The following is a 9,001-nucleotide window of genomic DNA, read 5'->3' on the forward strand; positions in this document are numbered from 1 at the left end:
GTTTTCAAGGAAGCTTGGAGAAAATGGCAGATGTGTGTACCTGGGGGGTTGGGAGAGGCAATGGGAAGGTGGAGTTGTTGAAAGTACAATTATAGCCACTGACTTTAATGAGTCATCAAACAGAGCAAGCAAGAATCCAGTTACTTGTTAGTCAATTCATTGCGCAGTGACCAGTTCGATCAGTTGTATGATTTATTTATTTTATTTATTTTTTTATTCCTCGTGTCTTTAGGGAGTTGGAGAACCTACTTCATTTTTCTCTTCATATCTCTGTTGAGATACGGGGTGACTATGGGTTAAACATGCTGTGGGCTGAATTGTATTCCCTCCAAAAGATATTGAAGTCTTAACCCCTAGTACCTCAGATGTTACCTTATTTGTAAATCAGGCACTGTAGATTATGTAACCGGTTAGGATGAGGTCCTACTGGGTTAGGGTGGGTCCTTAATCCAATATGACTGATGTCCTTATAAGAAAAGGGAAAGAGACATAGAGATAGAGATGCCAGGGGAAATGGCACATGATGAGAGAGGCAAAAATCAGAGTGGTACAGATGCAAGCCAAGGAATGCCCAGGCATGGTGGCTACCACCAGATGCGAAGAGAAAGGTATAGAGCAGATGCTCCCCTGTGAATTTCAGGAAGAGCGTGGTCCTGCTGACACGTTGGTATCAGACTTCCAGTCTCCAGAGCCATGAGACAGTACATTTCTGTTGTTTTAAGTGATGCAGTTCATGATGCTTTGTTATGGCAGTCCTAGGAAACTAAAAATCGTCTCCATGGAATGAGGGCAGAAGTCAAGGAGTAAAACACTCAGAATCACAAAATTATAAAATATGAGACTTAGAAGAGGCTTCACGAATTATCTCAGTCACGTTTTTCGACATGGATCCTACACTACTCTAATTCTCCAAGAAGCATGCAAAACATATATTCCATAGTCAGACAAATTTGGAAAATACTCCATACCATTATCATCTTAGAAAACAAAAAATGACTTAAGTACATTCAAGGCACTGACAAGTCCTGCAGCCAGGAAACCTTTTTCACTTTGAATGAGGCAGTATTTTCCAAATATCTTTGATGATGGAACACTTTTGGACAAAATGCCTGTTTACTTCCCGTGAAACTAGTCTTCCATGAATAATTCTTTGGGACATCTGTGATGGTTAATTTTATGCAGCAATTTGACTGGACTGAAAGATGCCCAGATGACTAGTAGAACATTATTTCTGGGTGTGTCTGTGAGGGTGTTCTGGAAGAGATTGTCATTGGATTTGGTGAACTGAGTAAAACAAATGGCTTTCCCAATGTGGGTGGGCATCACTCAATCTGTGAAGGTCCCAAGTGGAATGAAAAGATAGAAGAAGGGTGAATTTTCCCCCTTTCTCTGCCTGGGCTGAGACATCCATCCCCTCCTGCCCTTGGACATGGGTTTTCCTGGTTCTTGGACCTTTGGACTCAGACCGAGATGTATATCATTGGCTCCCCGATTCTCTGGCCTTTGAACTTGGACTAAATGAAACCACTGGCTTTCCTGGTTCTCCAGCTTGCAGAAGGCAGATTATGGGACTTCTTGGCCTCCACAATCTCGTGAGCCAATCCCTATAATAAATCTCCTGTTATGTATGTTATGTATGTATGTATGTATGTATGGTATGTATGTACCTATCTATCATATATCTATCTATCTATCTATCTATCTATCTATCTATCTATCTATCTATCTATCTATCTATCATCTATCTATCTATCTTTCTGTCATCTATTCAACTATCATCTATCCTATTGGTCTATTTCTCTGGAGAACACTGACTAATACACATCAAAACTTTTCACTTTATAGGTAAACTGAGAATTGGAAAAAGGAACTTATCCAAAATCCTACATAGCCTGATTTCTAATTGTCCTCTGGCAAAGATGGCGGCCATGGACCATAGGCCTCCTTGGCTGGCTGGAGAATGCCCCACTCAACCAGCCAGCTCTGCCCCTCATTGGCTTTGTGACCTAAGGAGAGTCATGCCTCCCCCTTTGCTTCAGTTCCCTCAGTTGGAAAGTCAGAAGCCTGAAGAGATCATTGTTATATGTCCCCTCAAATTCATATATGGAAGCTTGAACCCTCAAAGCAATGGTATTTGGAGGTGGTGTGGTTTAGATGAGGTCATGGGCGTGGGGCCCCCATGATGGGATTAGTGTCTTCGTAGGAAGAGGAAGAGGCTGGACTCCCCTCCTCTCCCACTGTCTGTGCCATGTGAGGACACAGCGAGAATGTTGCCGTCTGCAACGGGAAGCCAGGAAGAGGGCCCTCTGCAGATATAGACCTTGCTGGCCTCCTGATTGCAGACCTCCATCCTCCAGAACTGCGGGAAATAAATGTCTGTAGTTTAAGCCTCCTATCTATGGTATTTTGTTATGGCAGCCTAAGCAGACTGAGACAGTCATTTCTGAGATCCCTTCCAGTATGAAGATTATATGACTATTGATCTTGCCTGTATGTGGCTGCAAGATGTAATTTATCCTTGGATGGAAACCTCTAGCCAAAGGGCCAAATTATTATTTCGGTCAATGATGTATTACACTTCCCTTGTCCATTTCTCGTCCTGGCCCTGTCAGCGAATTCAGTGCTGATGAGTTAATGTATATGAAAGTGCTTTGTAAATGGCAAGGCATTGCCCAAATAAAAGGACTTATTTTTATGCTGTTTTGGTTGAGAACGTTGCAGCTGGGCTGAAGTCAAAGTGTGTCTGATATCATGTGTTGGCAGGGAGCTCATAGGTGTATGATACTTGTGTAAATGCACAATGAGTGGAGTACATGTGTGTTTCAGTTCCATTTAAGTGAAAACTTAAGAAACAGCAGAGCAGTATGTTTGTAAGCATGTTATCTTGTGAAGACAGATGAAAGCCACAACCCCCCTCTACTACTTAACATCTGTGTGGTCTTGGATGAGTAAATGATCCTCTCTATGAGTTGATTTCTTCTTCTGAAAAATGGGTATAACATTAATTCTTACTTCGTAGGGTCACTGGGAAGATTAAATGAGGTAATGTGTGTGAAGCACAGAGCTATGTCTACCAGCTACATAAGTGCACATCTATGTTTATATGTGTTTTATGTATGAAGCATGTGCATACGTCACATCCCTGTGTTGTCTTTTCTTCTATATTTTGCAAGTTGCTTTGTTCCCTGTGGTTTGGTGTATGTTCCCTGAGTAACTCATTAGAAACAAGAACTAGTAGATGACATCTTGGAAGCAAAGCTATGGACAACCCAGGCCCTGGGAGACACTTGAGGGGTTATCGTTCCCAACCTTCCAAGGCTTGGGAACGATTCTCCTCTTTGACATCTTGTAATCACACGTTTCAGACAAACACTTGGAGCTTTAAAGTATTACCCACAATGGCCTGGATTGCACATTTCAGCCAGCGTCCCCAAAGAGTGGCCTTGCTTTGAGGAGGGTTAAGCTTTCGTCTGTGGTGTCAGAAAATTAAAGATGTGAAGAAACAGTTGCATTGCAGGGCACTCTATCCTCTGTCTCAGGCTCTGTCCTTGGTGCCTTCTTGGGGTGTTTGCTAGAGAAGGGAAACATTTGAGTCCATTATTTTAAAAGCAGCAGAAAATAGACGCTGGGAAAAAAAAAATTACATTGGCCACAGGAACTTAATGGGCAATTTTGATCTCTGCCTTCTGCCTGGCTGAGGGTGTCAGGAGCCATGCTCTCAGTTTGCAAAAAAATGTCATAATGAAGTGTTCAAGTAATGGAGAGTTAATGGAACTGGGAGCCGGAGTTATAACAAAAGGGCCTTAAAAGAGGGGTGGGGTATAATTTATTAACAGCAATATATGGAGCAGGGAGCCTGCAACATTTATGAGAAAAGAAAATGGCACCTTTCACAAGATCCAAGACTTCTGCTCTCCACAGGATCAAGCGACACTCATTGGAGAGACCCAGACACCCCCCTTTCTCCATTAACGCCCCAGCCCCTCTTCATTGGGGAAGAGTGTGGCACTCCGCTAACTGAGTATTGCGGACAAAAGTCGCCCACTCTGCCTCTCCTGCAAATGGAGAAGTTTCTGTTTAAGATGAGGATATTGAGGTCCTTAACAGTGGAACATGCTTTTGGTGGCTTCAGATGCTGGGGATATTTCCTTTGTAACCTGGTTGATTCATCAGGGCTCTGTTGGGTGTGAGATGCAGAAACATGGTTCACACTGGCCTAAGACTGAAAAAAAAATGAGATGTGAGCCTTATTTTGGACTCTCCCCCGAAGCAGATCTTGAGACAAGGAGATGAATACAAATAGTTTATCTGGGAGATGGCCAGATAATATTAGGTAGTGGAAAATGAGGCAGGGAAGAGAAGGAAGACAGTATAGGATGTTCACTATCAAGCTGATTATAGTGTGGGCAAATGGAGATTACCCCGTTTGCTCCAAACTCTAGGTGGGAACTCTGGGTGATGTCGTAGGACATCTTTCTTGAGTTATTACATTTGAGGAGATAAGGGACCTGGGGGAACTTGTTCATTCAATGTCAGAGAGTTCGACTGCTGGGGATTTAACTCTGGCATTCCTGGCATTTTTTTCCATGATCCTGAATGTACTCCTGTGGTCAAGGGGTTGGGGAGCGACCTTTAGGTAGAGAGTCACAGCTGTTTCTGTAAAGAACTGTCAACATGTAGAGGTGACTGCCCAGAAATTCTGGATGCACCATCCACAGCATCTGCCAAGGAGAGTAAGTATTAATTGACTTAACCGATTAAGAGTTCAAGTTTGGACTAGCTTCAGGTATGTTAAAGGAGTGTTATTAGCACCTGGTCTGCAACACTTCATTATTGGTTTTTCTTTGCTCAACCTTAGCTCTGTTCTTATGCAGGGCCGCCCATGTGATGGGGTGTTGACTGCCAGTAACTACAAGTTTTTATCCAATTCAGCAACTCCAGTGAGAACGAACACCGCCCCCTCCCCATTCAAACAATTTCCATAGAATAATTTTCATTATTCTTATTGGCTTCGCTTGGTTTGTTAATTGTAAGATATTTAATAATTTAATCTACCTATGCTCCCTGAGTCTTCACCTGCACAACTAGAAACATTTGGTTCTAAGTGATGCCATTCTATCCCCCTCAAGGAATCCTCTTTATCTTCATGGCACATGTGTGCAAGCATCATTTCAAGTGTTATCCGTTGACTCGGTCGGTTCTTCTTTCTGTATATGCTTTTTCCTGAGAGAAACTCCTCCATGCCCGTGCTTAGTTTTCCCGTTTAGGTGGATGGCCTTCAACATTGACCTCTTGAAGCTACTCCATCAGGACTGTTTTGACAACAAGTGAGAGCAAATCCAATTAAAATTGTGTTAATATTCATATACCTACATATATATGTTCGAATAACTGAAAAGCCAGGGGCTAGCTGTGGTTACTGTCTTGGTTGATGCCAGTTTTCCACAAGATCCTCCATTCATTTCACTTTGCTTTCCTCTGGTTTTCTCTGTTCTCTGACATCAGATCTCCTCATGATGACAAGATCCTCCAGTAGCTCCAGCCCCATAGTCTCTCATTTTTATTCAGAAAAAAAAGAGAGTCTGTTTTGCCAAAAACTCAAACAAAAGTGCCTGAATTCAACCTCACCTGCTCTGATTGGGCTGACATGGGTCACATGACCATTCCTGAACCAATCACTGGTCTTGGAAGAACCTGATGTTCTGATTGGCCAGCCTTGGATCACATATCCTCTCTTAATTCAAACATGGTCTTAGTTTGGCCAGAATCAGACTGAAAATAGAGCTTTTGCTAGAAACAGGAAAACCAATATCCCCCTCACTTCTGTTTTGCAGCATTAATTATATTTTCACTATATTTTTTGATACAGAATAGTCACCAAATCAGCGTCTAATGCACATTCACCTCACTAGACTCATTGTCTCAGGTCAGCTCTCTGATAATATTACCTAACATTTTCTATTGCAGGGTTTCTCCCATCCTTTCCACCTTCGACTTTCACATTAGCCTGTGAGTTATACACCTGCTTTTCCTTTTAACTTTTTATATCTCCAGCACCTAACACACTGGTTGGCATATATTTGGCATGCAAGAAATCTTGGAGAAAGATTTCTTGCATGCCAAAAAAAAGGGAGAGACAAAGGAAGAAAGAAGGATTTTGAATTTAAAGTCCCAAATTCCCTTCCAAGCTAGAAATTTGGACATGGATTGGTAACATAGCAACACATTAATGCTATACTTTCAACTTAATGACCCAAACTAAACTTACCTTTTAATTTGCCAAACCACACCCAGCCCACCATATCCCCCACTTTGCTCTCTCTGATCTCAGGACATCCTACCAAGGGTTTGGTTGGTGGATGTAGACTTCATGTTTCAGAAGCCCACAGACCCTCTGAAATCACGTGACATTTCTATGCGTATGTCTCCCTGAATTGACTTGACATGTCCAGTCCACAGGTTTCATCAGAGTGACCTAGTAGTCTAAAACCCAAAACAATGGAACCACTTACTGGGGCTCTAAAATATGAATCAGTTCAGTTTTAAGTAATCCAGCGTTTGAAAAGACGCAATATAGGCATCTTTGCCTTTTCCAGCAGCTATCCAAAGGGAAAGTCGAATCTCAATACCTAATTTCATTTCCCTATTGACTCTTCGTTTGTCACAGGGCTTAGTCACATTTATCAGAGAAAAGGAGTAATGGCTACCCCTCGTTCCTACGCACAGCTTCCTCTTAACTCCTTTTCAAGTCTGAGAGATCCTTCATGTCGATTCATTATACCTGCTTAATAATTTCTAGCCGTTAGAGCCTTTCCCCACACATTGTTCAACTTTGTCTTCCCACAGAATTTCAGCTTTAAAGGAAAGATCGACCTCTGGCTTTTTAATGGTCTTCTGGTTGCTCTCTCTCTGAGGTCTGATTTTCAACTCTGTTCATTAAGAAAGTGTTCAGTTGCAAGTAAAAGAGACCCTTGCATGTGGCTTAAACACATATTTTTCTTACATCACGGGAAGTCAGTGGGTAGCTTTTTGTTTCTGTTGATTCAGCTGCTTGGTGATGCTGTTGTAGGCAAGGCTCTGTTTATCTTTCTTTGTTTCATGGGTTTGTCTTTTTAGGCCAATGCTTGTTGCCTCATGTCACAAGATGGATGCTGAAGCACCAGACATATGCCCAGTTGGAGGAAAAGATGAGGGTGGAAAAAAGGCGGTATCAACTGTGTCTATCCCTTATTATCAGGAAAGTGAATGTTTTCCCAGAGACCACCTCCCTCAGCAGACTTATGTTTATGTCTTATTTGTCTTTACTTGGCCATCTTTTAGCCTCTGCTAGCTTCAACAAAGATTGAAAGTGGACGAGAAGCTTGTCATGTTTGGTTTTAGTTTAATCATGGTCCATCCGGCTTGGGGCATAATCATATCATCTCACTCGTCCGAAATATCAAACCACATCGCTCCATGTCACTTAGTGTAAAAAGCTAAAATCTTTATAGTAGCCTGCATATCCTACAACATCTGGGTCCTGTGGCACTTCTGACTTCGCTCCATATTTCTCTCCTGGGTCCCACTCCAGCCTCTTTGCACTGGCTGTTCCCTCTGCAGAGAAGGCTCTCCCCTGATACCTGCACGCTCACCTCACCTCCTTCAGGTGTTTAAATATTATCTTCTCAATGGGACCATCTCATAACACCTCTTCCATTCCTCACCAGTGTTCATTAACTTCCTGTGGCGGTTGTAACAAAGTACCACAAACTCAGTGGCTTAAAACAGCAGAACTTTACTGTCTCAACGTGCTGGAGGTCCAAAGCCCAGAATCAAGGTGTTGGTAGAGATGCTTCCTTCTGATGGCTGTGAGAGAGGACCTGTTCCATGCCTCTCTCCTAGCGTCTGGTGGAATCTCCCTCTTCTTACAAGGACACCAGTCATCAGATTAGGGCCCACCCTAATCTGATATGACCTTATCTTAGCTTAGTTCCATCTGTAGAGATGCTCTTTCCAATAACATCGCCTTCTGAGATTCCGAGGGGGTGTGAATTTGGGGGAGGCTATTCAAGCCAGCTTGACTTTGTCCTTCTAAAACCACTACATATCTTCTAATTTTCTATAAATCTACTCAACAATTGCTTATTGTCTGTCTCTTCCCACCACCACCACCCCTTCCCCCATGAGGGCCAAGAGAATTTATTTCTCCTTCGGTGGTTTATCTTTGACATAGGAGGCGCTTGTTAAATATCGAGTGAATGAATTGCCACTCTGAACAAAATCAGGATTCTGGTAGCAAGAAAAAGAGCAAAATGGATAATTGATCAGGTGACTGTCACTGTCTGTTGTTATCCTTCCACTTCTCAGGTTCCCATGGGGGATCCTGTCTCACTGCCATATGTGTCTGTTACGGGTTGAACTGTAACCACCCCACCCCCCGAACTCACATATTGGAGTCATAACCCCTAGTACCTCTGAATGTGGCCTTTTGGGGGAGGTAGTGTCTTTGTAGCTGTAATCAAGTTAAAATGAGGTCATTAGCATGGGTCCTAATCCAATATACCTGATGTCCATATAAAAAGGGGAAATTTAGACATCACCACACACAGGGAGGACACCATGTGAAAATGAAGCAGAGATCAGGGTGATGCTGCAGCAAGGATGGAGGAGCAGGAAGGAGAAAAGAGATGTGTGCATGTGCATGGAAGAAGTGTGTGGCCTTCCCGGGCTATCTCTGGACAAGGGGTTAAAGTGGAAAGAGTAATGAAAGGAGAATGGTAGAACCGCCCACCCATCCATCCATCCACTCATTTATCCATCCATCCATCCATCCATCCATCCATCCATCCATCCATCCATCCATCCATCCATCCATCCATTCATCCATCCACCCATTCATCCATCCCATCATCCATCCACTCACCCATCCATTCATTCATCCACTTACCCATCCATCCATCCATCCACCCATCCACTCATCCATCCATCCATCCATCCATCCATCCATCCATCCATCCATCCA

This window comes from Pteropus vampyrus, unplaced genomic scaffold (assembly GCF_000151845.1).
Source record: "Pteropus vampyrus isolate Shadow unplaced genomic scaffold, Pvam_2.0 Scaffold23, whole genome shotgun sequence".
In the NCBI taxonomy this organism is placed as follows: Eukaryota; Metazoa; Chordata; class Mammalia; order Chiroptera; family Pteropodidae; genus Pteropus; species Pteropus vampyrus.